A 12,749-nucleotide genomic window follows, 5' to 3' on the forward strand; every position below is an offset into this window, starting at 1 on the left:
CTAGGGAAAAAGAGAGACAGGCTGGGAGTGTGGATTAAAATACTAACATCCATGTTCAGCAAAGAAGCAGTTACAGAAGCCAGACCTTCCATCTTCTGCACCCCACAATGATTCTGGTTCCATACTCCCAGAGGGATAGAGAATAGGAAAGCTATCAGGGAGGGGATTGAATATGGAGCTCTGGGGGTGGGCAATGTGTGGAAATGTGTCCCTCTTACCCTATGGTCTTATCAATGTTTCCATTTTATAAATAAATAAATTAATTTTTTTTTAAAAAGAGATAGTCTAGAAAACAGACATGGACTTGGAGGAGTACTTGCACACATTCAAAGATCCTGGGTAGTCAGAAGTTAAATTATGTCAAGAAGTTACTCTTGAGTCACTAAGTGAATCCCTTCATTATGTACCATTTACATATAAGTCAGCCCAACTTTCTGTTAGTATCACTTAACACTCTTGCTGCTACTGTCTATTCTGTTTGCACAGAAGGCAGGTCAGAATCCTTCTTCTTCTTCTAGCGTTTGCCGTCAGAATCCTTAAGAATTAATGTCTCTTCTTCTTCCTTTTCTCAATCATTAATGGTGGATGAATATTCCTGTTCTCTCTCCTCTGGTATGGAAATACTGAGGGTTTGGCTCCAATTACTCACACTTTTTTTTATATATAAATGGAGATAGAGGGAGGAAGGGGGCGAGAGAGACCACCATACCAAAGTTTCCTTCAATGCGCTGTGGGCTGGACTCAAACTGGGTCATGCACATGGTAAAGCAACACACTCTACAGTGAGGGGGGTTGCCAGTTTAGCTGCTCATACTTTTAAATTGTGGCATAATAGTTCTCTGTCAGCCTCCTTCTGTTCTTTGTCTTCCCTAAACCTTCAGATTTTCTAGAATCTCTCTAAAAAATATACCATTTACTCCTGACTTACTCTCCAAGAAGGATTATAAAGGGAAGCCAAGCTAAGACATATTCAGAAACTTGTCATTAGTAAAGGCATTATAAGGTATATAAAGCCAATCACCAGTTTTGATGTTCAGGACAATGTTATAAAAAGTTCAACAAGGGGAGTCGAATGGTAGTGCAGCAGGTTAAGTGCAGGTGTCGCAAAGTGCAAGGACCAGTGTAAGGATCTGGGTTCGAGCCCCCAGCTCCCCATCTGCAGGGGAATTGCTTCACAGGCAGTGAAGTAGGTCTGCAGGTGTCTGTCTTTCTCTCCCCCTTGCTGTCTTCCCCTCCTCTCTCCATTTTTTCTCTGTGCTATCCAACAATGACAACATCAATAACAACAACAGTAATAACTACAACAATAAAACAACAAGGGCAACAAAAGAGAATAAATAAGTATTAAAAATTAATTTATAAAAAAAAAAGTTCAACAAGAAGCAAACCAGGAAGTAGGAAGTGAGAGCGATACAAGATATAGGCTAGGAAGGTACTAAGCAAGGATGCTTCAGGGCAAGTTCACAGCTAAGGCTATGAAAATGAGAGTTTGGTGTGCCAATTACTTGATTCTATGCAAGCTTGGTGGATTAATGACTACTTAATAATTTTGATTTTGGGGCATCTTTGAGAAGCTGATGAAAGCTTTGGACTTTCTATCAAAGGAAAAAAATGTATACAAACAATCCTACTTAGAACTTGAAGGGATTCCCAAACACCAGATTAAGAATCCCTAATTAAAGAAATGCTCTTTCTGTGAGGCTGGATGCTGGGGCCTTGATTATCTACAGAGTACTTTAGCATTTCTTCCATAGTCAATGGGGAGCCAACAAAGGTTTTTACTATCAGAGTTCCCAAGTGACTGAAGTTTTCCATTCAAAATGGGACTCACAAAATCTGGATGTTTTTAACAGATTGAAAGGGAGATTGGGGAAAAGTGCATCAATAATTGAGCTCCTTGATAACCACAAACATTCTCTACCAGATGCACTGAGAGGCTTCAAAGGCTATTGACTGCAGAATCCAGATGCACCTCTATGGATGCCATGAAGAGCCACTTCACAGCCAACTGTTTTAGCTTCAGAAATTTCTGGAGCAGACTAGATGTTGAATAGAGCTGGAAACAAGCTGAGGTCCAATCAAATGTCTGAATTACCAAATGTAAGAAGACTGAGGTGAAAAAGTCTGTTGCAGCATGTCTAAGTGGGGGGGGGGGGTGAAGAGAAAGAGAGAGAAAGGGAGAGGAATTAGAATTAGGAAACAAAATAATTAATTTGAAGGGAAAGACATGGGTGGAAAGCCAAAGCAGAAAGTGTGGATATGAACCTATTAAAACATATAAATGTAGGTTATAGAGACTGATTTGAGAACATGGCTTGATATGGAGGCTGAAAAAAAATGAGATTCATTGACTTAATGCCTCTAGAAAACTAATAGGGAGAAAGAAAACTTAGATGCTTTTTTTTCTTTACTAGGTATTAATTTAAAGAAAGATTGCTATTTTTGGTACCTAATCTATGAGTAAGCTATAGTCAGCTATGCCACTTTCAATAATCCTGCAAGCAATGTGCTATTCCCAAGTCACAGGCCAGTAAATTGAATCTCAGAAGAAACTTGTACGAAGTTGGGGGCAGAGCCAAGATGGCAACTTGGGGACAACAATTGGTGTGAGCTCCCAGGAAAAAGGAAGCTTTTAACCTGGGATTCTCAGGACAGGGAAGGATTTCTGACCATCAGTGCTAAGGAGGAGTAAGGGGTGGTCAAGGTAACACCAAAAGAGTCCTATAACCCACTCTTTGGCTGGCAAACAGAAGCCAAAAGGACAAAGAAAGGAAAATATTTGGCTTGATTATTCCTGAACTCACCCTTCCCTCTCACCCCAAAACCAGCCCCCAAGGGGTGGCTAGCTTCTCCTAGCAGACTTCCTGTGGAGCTACTTTCTTTACCAAGATTTCTAACTCAGCAAGGGTGACATTCCAAACCTTTTTTTTATTTTTATTTTTTTTCTTTTTGAAGGAGGCTGGAGCTCTATTAAGATGACAGAATACCTGACCCATCAGGGCCTCAGCCCTCCTTGGGAAAGACTAGCTAGAGTTTTGTTGTTGTTTTGATACTTCTTAAAATTGGTTGTCTTTGCTTTGTTTACAAAGGCTGCCTGCAGCCAGTCTGGAGCACCCCAAGCAGGAGACTGACTGTTAGGGTTTTTTATTCAATTTTATTTTATTATTACTCTTATTATATACTTGTGTCCCTTTTACCTCCTCCTCAAGTTGACCAAAATTAACTGTTGTTGCTCTTCCATTGATAGCTGACTGAGTGTGCTGTCCATTGTAGGAGGAACTTGTTTCTCTCTCCTTCTTCCCTCCACTCTCCTTTTTCTCTCCTCCTAGCTTAAAAAAAAAAAAAAAACAACTCTTTCCTTTCACTGCTCTTTTTTTCCTTCTTCTTCCTTCTATTGCTTTCTGAATACACTTACACCCATTTGTGAATTATTTTGTGGGAGAAATAAGAGTTGGAGTGGAATCTCTCTGTGTGTGGGTGTCTCTCTCTCTATTCTCCTTTCCTTTCTACTCTTGCTATCTCTAGAATTTATATTGGACAGTAGATTTGTATAATTATCTATTACTGCTTTGTCTTTTTTCCCTTTCACTTCTTTTCCTTTTGTTTTATTTTTTTCCCTTGGATTGGAGGTGTTGTTTGGCTACCTAGTATTGGTTGATCTGCATCAATCTTTGCATCAGTTGCTATTGTACTTTCTGAGGTTTGTAACTGCATTTGTGAAAAGACTTTAGTGTAGCATGGCTTATATTCAAAACACAACTGAAGAATGACAGAACACACAAACACAAACCACTTTTTAAAAAAATCATTAAATCAAGAGCAAATAAAAGTGCTGTCACAATGAATCAGGACAGGAGCCCAGAAGAAACTCCAACTCAGTAAGAAGTAACCATAGATAAGAAGAGTATGCAAGTAATAATAGACCTCATAATCACAGAAATGAAGACAACTATGGAGGAAAGGGCTGTCAGAAATAGTAAAACAACAGATGAGACCCTTAAGGAAAATACTAACTTCCTCAAGGCAGTTAGAGAACTGAAAGGTGAAACAGCTGAGCTAAAAGGCCAATCAGCAGAAAAAGCTAATACTATAACTGAACTGAAGAAAAAAGCTGAGGGAAAGGAAAGCGATTAACAGAAGCAGAAAACATTATTAACCAGACAGAAAATGAACTAGAGAAAACTAAGAAGGAGGTAAAAGAGCTAAAAAAGAAATTGAGAGACACTGAAAACAACAACAGAGACATATGGGATGAAGTAACATTTGCATAACTGGCCTACCAGAGGAAGAAAGAGAGGAAGGGGAAGTAAACATCCTAGAGGAAATAATAGAAGAAAACTTCCCAGCCCTAAACAACAGAAAGAACATTAAAATTCAAGAATCCCAAAGACTTCCAAACAGAATCAACCCAGACCTGAAGGCACCAAAACACATCATAGTTACAATGAAAAGAAAGATAAAGAAAGAATACTAAAGGCTGCAAGAGAAAAACAAAATGTCACATACAGGAGAAAGCTCATAAGATTATTAGCAGACCTCTCCACTCAAACTCTAAAAGCCAGAAGAGAATGGCAAGATATCTATCAAGCCCTCAAAGAAAAAAGGGTTTCAACCAAGGATAATATATCCTGCTAGACTTTTATTCAGACTAGATGGAGGGATAAAAACTTTCTCAGACAGGCAACAATTAAAGAAGGCAACCATCACCAAGCCTGCCCTGAAAGAGGTTCTAAAAGACCTCTTATAAACAAGAACATCACCATAATTCTTGCCATATATCAGAGCAAATAAAAAAACTGTTGAATAATGGCACTGCAATACCTTAAATCCATAATATCAATAAATATCAGCTGCTTAAACTCACTCATTAAATGGCACAGAGTGGGAAGATGGATCATAAAACACAACCTAATGATATACTGCTTGCAAGAATCCCACCTGACCCAGCAATACAAACACAGAAAAGGATGGAAAGGATGGAAAACCAATCCATTCTCATCTCTCACACAATAGACTTTAAATTGAATAAATTAATAATAGATAGGCAAGGCCATTACATAATGATCAGAGGATCAATCAACCATGAAGATTTAACAATTATAACATCTATGCACCCAATGAGGGCCTGTCTAAATACATCAAACACCTACTGAAAGAACTACAAAAATACATCAATATTAATACAATAATAGTAGGAGACCCCGTCCAAAAATGGGCAGAGAATATGAACAGAACATTCACTACAGAAGATATCCAAAAGGCTAACAAACACATAAAAAACTGATCCAGGTCACTGATTATCAGAGAAATGCAAATAAAGACCATACTGAGATACCACCTCACTCCTATGAGAATGGCATACATCAAAATGGACAGCGGCAACAAATGCTGGAGAGGCTGTGGGAACAAAGGGACACTTCTGCACTGCTAGTGGGAATGTAAATTGGTCCAACCTCTGTGGAGAGCAGTCTAGAGAACTCTCACAAGGCTAGACATGGACCTTCCATATGATCCAGTAGTTCTTCTCCTAAGGATATACCCCAAGAACTCCATAACACCCAACCAAAAAGATATGTGTACACCTATGTTCATAGCAGCACAATTCATGACAGCTAAAACCTGGAAGCTGCCCAGGTGCCCAACAACAGATGGGTGGCTGAGAAAATTGTGGCATATATACACAGTGGAATATTAATCAGCTATTAAAACTGGTGAATTCACCTTCTTTGCCCAATCTAGAATGAAGTTTGAAGGAACTATGTTAAGTGAGAAAAGGCGGAAGGAAAAGGTTAAGTATGGGATGATCCCACTTACAAACAGAAGCTGAATAAGAACAGAAGAGAAACACAAAGCAGAATTTAGACTGGATCTGGAGTACTGCACCAAAGTAAAAGCCTCTGGGTAGAAGAGTAGATTCTTAGGTCCACTGCAGGAGGGTGGAGGCATGGACATAGATCTTTGGTGGTGGGAAAGGTGTTAATACATACTCCTATTAACTTATAGTTTTATAGATCACTATTTATTCAGTATGGCAAGGAAAAAATATAATGAATATAATGAATGTCAAAAAATATAATGAATGTCAAAAAATATAATGAAGTTCTTTAAATATCTATATTTAATTTTTGAGTATATATTCCTTTAGTTGAAGTACTTAATGTTTCAAATTGGTAAAATGAATTCTGACACTGGCCTTAAATTGTTAAAGCATTTCTAAAAATAACTTTTCTTTTTCAAATACTAAGTTACCTACAATCTTAGACCAGGTAGGTCAGAATCAATTAGTGCTATCTTTATCTATGATATATTTATTTGTAAATAGCATTGAAGGACATAAATCATGGTGATGTCAACTACGGTACAGTAAATCCTAACCATGGGCTTTTCAAAGTAAACCAAGATTCAAAAAACTTGCTTAAAATAATAATTACCTGTTGCCTTCTTTAACTCTAAGACTACAAGGAGCCTTCCCCATTCTCTTTAAAATCTGTATTTCTCCCAGTCCTGGAACCTCTGGGACTTTGCTTGTATTTCTTCATCCTTCTTGTCTTGGCTCCCTACTCTATGATATCCCTCTGACCTCAACTAAATCAATGCAACCACTATGCCATGTTTCATTTCCAACATGAAGACCCCAAATCTCATCTTTAGGTAAATGACTTTTAGACAATTTGTTCTGCTTTACATCTGAATGATTTTCAGCCACCAAGTTGCAGATGCTACCATGACACTATCCTGATATCTCTCATAAATGAGCTCACCAATATGTCCTGAAGTTTTACTTCCACAGAGTCTTATCACACTTAAGGAAAGATATAAATAGACTGGCAGTATGGATTGACCTGACGTTATCTATGTCCAGCAGAGGAGCAATTACAGAAGCCAGACCTTCCACCTTCTGCATTTCAAAAAGAATTTTAATCCATACCCTCAGAGGGATAAAGAATAGGGGAGTTTCCCATGGAAGGGATGGGACACAAAACTCTGGAGGATGGGAGTCAGGCAGTGGCGCAGCGGGTTAAACACACATGGTGCAGAGCACAAGGACCAGCGTGGGGATCCCAGTTCAGCCCTGCTCCCCACCTGCAGGGGAGTTGTTTCACAAGCAGTGAAGCAGGTCTACGGGTGTGTGTCTTTCTCTCCCCCTCTTCCTCTCCTCTCTCTATTTCTCTCTGTCCTAGCCAACAACAACGACATCAATAACCACAACAATGGTAAACAACAAGGGCAACAAAAGGGAAAATAAATAAATAAATAAATAAATATATTTTAAAAAAGAACTCTGGAGGCGAGAAAGAACTGTGTGGAATTCTATCCCTTGCAACCTTACAAGCTTGTTCATCATTATTAAATCTAAAATAAAGTAATTAAAACAAAATGTAAGAATATTTCATAAGTGGTAGCATCAGCATCAGATAGGGTCTTATTAGAAGTGCAAATGCAACTCCTGCCTCCACTGTACTGAATCAGAGACTCTGGAGCAGGGGCACTCATTGTTTTTAACAGCACCCCATGTGAGTCTAAGGACAGTGAACTCTGAGACTCGTGAATATTAGAATATGCAGGAGAGAAGAAGGGCAGCTCCAGTACACGGGTGAGGACATGATAGCTATGTATGTAGATGAGGCAGAGCCTGGCTCTTCCACGAGTTCCAGGGGAAGGAAAGCACAATCAGGAGATACAGGTGTGTGGGAAGCCTGTTCTAGACTCGAGAGATGCTGGAATCCACTTGTTTTAGCAAATAACTCAGAATTGATAATGACTCAGAAATGTATCGGTAGTGTTAATGATATGGTCTCTTTGAGGTAGCATTATGAAAGAAAGTTATTGCAGGCTGGCAAGACAGTGAATTTCTAGGTGTGTCCATTTTGTCATGTGTCTGATGCAGGCTTGTGCCCAGTCCCCATTGTGCTAGAGAAGATTCTGTATTGTGGTATTTTCCCTCTTTCTCTCTCTTTTTCTTTAATTCTCATTTTATTTTTGTGAAAAAAAGAGAGGAAAACAGAGAAAAAAAAAAAACAACAGCACTGCTCAGCTCTAGTTTATGATGGTGCTGGAGACTGAATCTGTGATGGTGAAGTCACAGGCATGAGAGACTTTTGCATAGGTATTATGCGGTCTCTTTCTGCCTGAAAATCTTGATCCATAGTGGTGGCAGCCTGGAGATGAGAGAGAGAGGATAAATAAAAAAGAAGGAAGAGGGAAGAAGGAAGGAAGGAAAGAAGGAAGGAAGGAAGGAAGGAAGGAAGGAAGGAAGGAAGGAAGGAAGAAAGGAAGGAAGGAAGGAAGGAATGAAGGAAGAAGGGAAAGAGGGAAGGAATGCCATAAGGAAGGAAGGAAGGAAGGGAGGAAGGAAGGAAGGAAGGGTAGAGGAAGGAAAGAAGGAAGCCAAGTAGGCAGGTGGGAGATGGGGAGGGAGAGAGGAAGACAGGCTAAAGAAAACAAGGATAAACAATAGGAAAGCTATTAGGCGAGGGGATGGGATACAGAGTTCCAGTGGTGGGTACTGTGTGGAGTTCTACCTCTCTTATCCTGTGGTTTTTGTCAGTGTGTCCTTTTCATAAAAAATAAAAAAAATTAAAAACGGAAAATGTATATTGACTTCTGTTAGGATCGAAATATCCACTTGTTTAGGAGAACCAGCTCTCCCATTTTGCTCTGGGCTAAAGATGTTCTTAAGAAGTAACAATTTCTGTACTGTAAGTAGGAATGTCCTAGAAAAATCTGTCACCTAACCTTGACTACATCATGACAGTTTGAGATCCTACAAAATTGTTTTGTCTGCTCTTGCCAACTATACCACCCATGTATATGGTAGGTGTGGGCAGGGTACAAAGCCCAAGGTCTGCAAGGCCTGGTCCCAAGTATCACTCAGTAGCTATGTGTCAAGGAAGTATATCTGCAAGCTTCTTTCCATCATTCACAAAATAGGAACAAAATTCTTGCCTTCTGGACTTCACAGGACAGTTGTCAAGGCCAAGAAAGTTGCTGTTATAAAGAGACTCTGCGTTTTAGAAACTTAAGGGAGAATGACTTAATGTTATGGGAAAAGGGCAGAGTTTCCAAGGTCCTAGTTTCAACCCTGGCAGCACACTGAACACATTATTTTCTCTCTCTGAGCTGATCCTCATCTGTAAAATGGGGATTCAAATTACCTCTCTCATAGAATATTAAGAAGATTTAAAAGAAATGGCTTTCTCTAAGTGCCTAGAATATTTGAAGCTAAGTATTAGTTCTCTTCCCCATGATTATAAGACATTCAAAGACTTAATGATAGTTTTTTGCAGTTAATGCAATGAATAGCATCATTATGCTTGCTTCCTGAAGTGAAAAGCCACAATAACACTCCTCCCTGCACCCAGAGCCCCTTTGATGTGGCAGGGGGTGGGAAAGGATGTTACTTCCACTTGGTATAACCAAGCCAGAAAAGGTTGTCCAGTTCCTAGCCACAGAGGACTGGAGTGAGCTGTTGGCATAGTGAGGCTTGGGCCTGAAATTCACAGTAATCACTGAATATGGGAATATTAAATCTCAAATTGCTATATCTATTTATTCATTCTGTCAGTAAATCATATCTAGTGGGAACAGTTTTATTTAACTGGAAAAACTAAAGCCCAACCTGTCCTTACAGGGGGAGAAAAAAAATTGTTCTAGTTTGAACGTCTCTTTTTGTGCAAATATTTCATAACATTTACTTTCTAAAGAATATCATTGATTCACTAGGCATTTACTGATCCAGGTAGCCTATGTTTTGAGCATCTACTTTGTGCAAACTGTGGCACAGAACAGATATGAAAAGTTTCTACTTGGCAAAAATGTTCACAAATACAAATAGACATAGTTATAATCCAGAGTAAAAAATACAGTTAAGTCTGATGGATGGTGATTATGAAAAATGTTTTTAAATCTCCACCTAGAGCAATACTGGAAGAAGGCCACACTCTGTAAATTGTGGTGCACACATGATTGAAAGAACCAACTAATTTAGGTCCAGATGGTTTTACAAATGAATTCTACAAAGCCTTCAAGGAAGATTTAATACCTATACTTTTTAAGCTCTTCCAAAATACTGGAGACACAGGAATACTCTGTTCCACCTTCTATGAAATCAACATCATCATAAGATGAAAATTAGACAGAGACACAATAACAACAAAAACCACAAATCAATATCCATGAGAAACGTACATGCCAAAATATTGAACAAAATTCTAGAAAACTGGATACAGCCGTACATTAAAAAGATTGTAGATCACAATCAAGTGGGATTTATCCCAGGGATGCAAAGCTGCTTCAACATATGTAAATCAGTAAATGTGATCTACCACATCAATAAAAGAACCCCCCCCAAAAAAACACTTTATTATCTCAATAGATGCAGAAAAACCTTTGACAAAATCTAGCATCCCTTCATGATCAAAACACTACAAAAAATGGGAATAGATGGCAAATTCCTTATAACAGCAGATTTCATATAGGACAGACCTACAGCCAACACCATACTCAACAGTGAGAAGCTGAAAGTATGCCCACTGAGATCAGGTACTAGAGAGGGCTATTCACTTCATCATTACTATGCATCATATTGTTAGAAGTTCTTGCTATAGCAAGTAGGAAAGAAAAAGGAATTGAGGAGAAACAGATTGGAAGTGAAGAAGTTAAACTGTCACAATTTGCAAATGATAAAATAGCATATAGAGAAAGAACTAAAGAATCTAGAAGGGAGTTTCTGGAAATTATCATGCAAGACAGTAAGGTTTCAGGCTGCAAAATTAATTAATTAAAGCTGGTGGTATTCCTTTATGCAAACACTAAATCAGAAGAAGAAATACAGAAATGAATCCCATTCACTATAGCATCAAAAATAATAAATTATCTTCTAATATGCCTAAGAAAAGAAGTGAAAGGCCTGTATACTAAAAATTATTAGGCACTATTCAAGGAAATAGTAAAAGAGACAAAGAAGTGGGAAATATTCCATGTTTATGGATTAAAAGAATTAACATCATCAAATTACTATTCAACTCAGAGTCATATGCAAATTTAATACAATCCCCATCAAGGCCCCACCAATTTTATCTTTATTTTATTTTTTTAGTTTATTAATGATTTGATAATGAACCACAAGATAGTGGAATAAGAGGTATACAATTCCATATAATTCCCACCACCAGAGTTCCATATAAGTCCCCTTCACTGGAAGCTTTCTTACTCCTTTTATAAAATTTAATTTAATTTAATTTATTCATAAAGTAGAAAATTCAACAAAACCATAGGATAAGAGGGGTAAAATTCCACACATTTCCCACCACAAAAGTTCCATATTCCATCCCCCCCCCCCGTCCCCAATGGAAGCTTTCCTATTCTTTATCTCTCTGGGAGTATGAATCAAGCTTTCCTACTCATTTTCCCTCTGGGAATGTGGATCAAAGGTCTTTATGGGGTGCAGAAGGTGGAAGGTCTGGCTTCTATAATTGCTTCTCTATTGGAGATGGACATTGAAGGTAGAGCTGTAGCCCCAGCTTATTTCTCTTTCCCTAATGGGATAGGGCTCTATGGAGGTGGGGTTCCAGGACACATTGGTGAGGTTGTCTGTTCAGGGAAGTCAGGTTGGTGTCACGATAGCATATTGGCTGAAAAAAATTAAGATATAATGCAGAATAAATCGTTTAATAATAAGAAACCTAAAGGTAAGAGCATATCAGATGGTCCCACCAATTTTAAAGAGAATAGAACAAAAACCACAAAAGTTTATCTGGAACCAGAAAATACATAAAATCCCCAAAACAGTCTTGAGAAAAAATATCAGAATTGGAGGTATTGAACACCAAGATCTCAAACTTGTAGTCAAAACTGCTTGGTATTGAAACAAAAATAGATGTACTGATTAATGGAATAGAATGGAGAGCCCAGACACAAGCCCCCACACCTATGGACATCTAATATTTAACAAGTGGGCCCAGATTATTAAATGAACAAAAGAGAAACCCTAAAACAAATAGTTTTGGGAAAATTGGGTTGAAACATACAGAGGAATGAAACTGAACCACAAAATTTCACCACACACAAAAGTTAACTCCAAATGAAAAATGACTTGGATTTTAGAAGAAACTATCAAATTCGTAGAGGAAAACACTAACAGAATTATTTTCCAGGAGTCCAGGTGGTAGCGCAGCAGGTTAAGCGCACATGGTACCAAGCCCAAGGACTGGCGCAAGGATCCCTGTTGGAGCCCCCAGCTCCCCACCTGCAGGGGAGTCGTTTCACAGGCGGTGAAGCAGGTCTACAGGTGTCTATCTTTCTCTCTCCCTCTGTCTTCCCCTCTTCTCTTCATTTCTCTCTGTCCTATCCAACAATGATAACATCGATAACAACAATAATAACTACAACAACAATAAGAAAACAGCAAGGGCAACAAAAGGGCGGGAAAAGAACTTACTTAAAAATAAATAAATAAAATGAGATTTTAAAAGATTTCCATCTAAATTTTATAGATATCTTCAACGTCACCTGTCCAATTTCAAGGAAGACAAAAACAAAAATAAACCAATGGGACTACATAAAATTAAAAAGCTTCTGCAGTAAACCAAATTTCCAAATAACTTGGTTCTAACAATAATATCTGTTGTCTTCTTAAACTCTTAGGCAGCAGTAACCTTCCCATTTTCTATAAAACCCATATTTGTCCCAATCCTGGAACCTCTGGGGTGTGGCTCATCTTCCTTCATGCTTCTCTCAGTCCATATCAT

This window comes from Erinaceus europaeus, chromosome 13, assembly GCF_950295315.1.
Source record: "Erinaceus europaeus chromosome 13, mEriEur2.1, whole genome shotgun sequence".
NCBI classification, from domain to species: Eukaryota; Metazoa; Chordata; class Mammalia; order Eulipotyphla; family Erinaceidae; genus Erinaceus; species Erinaceus europaeus.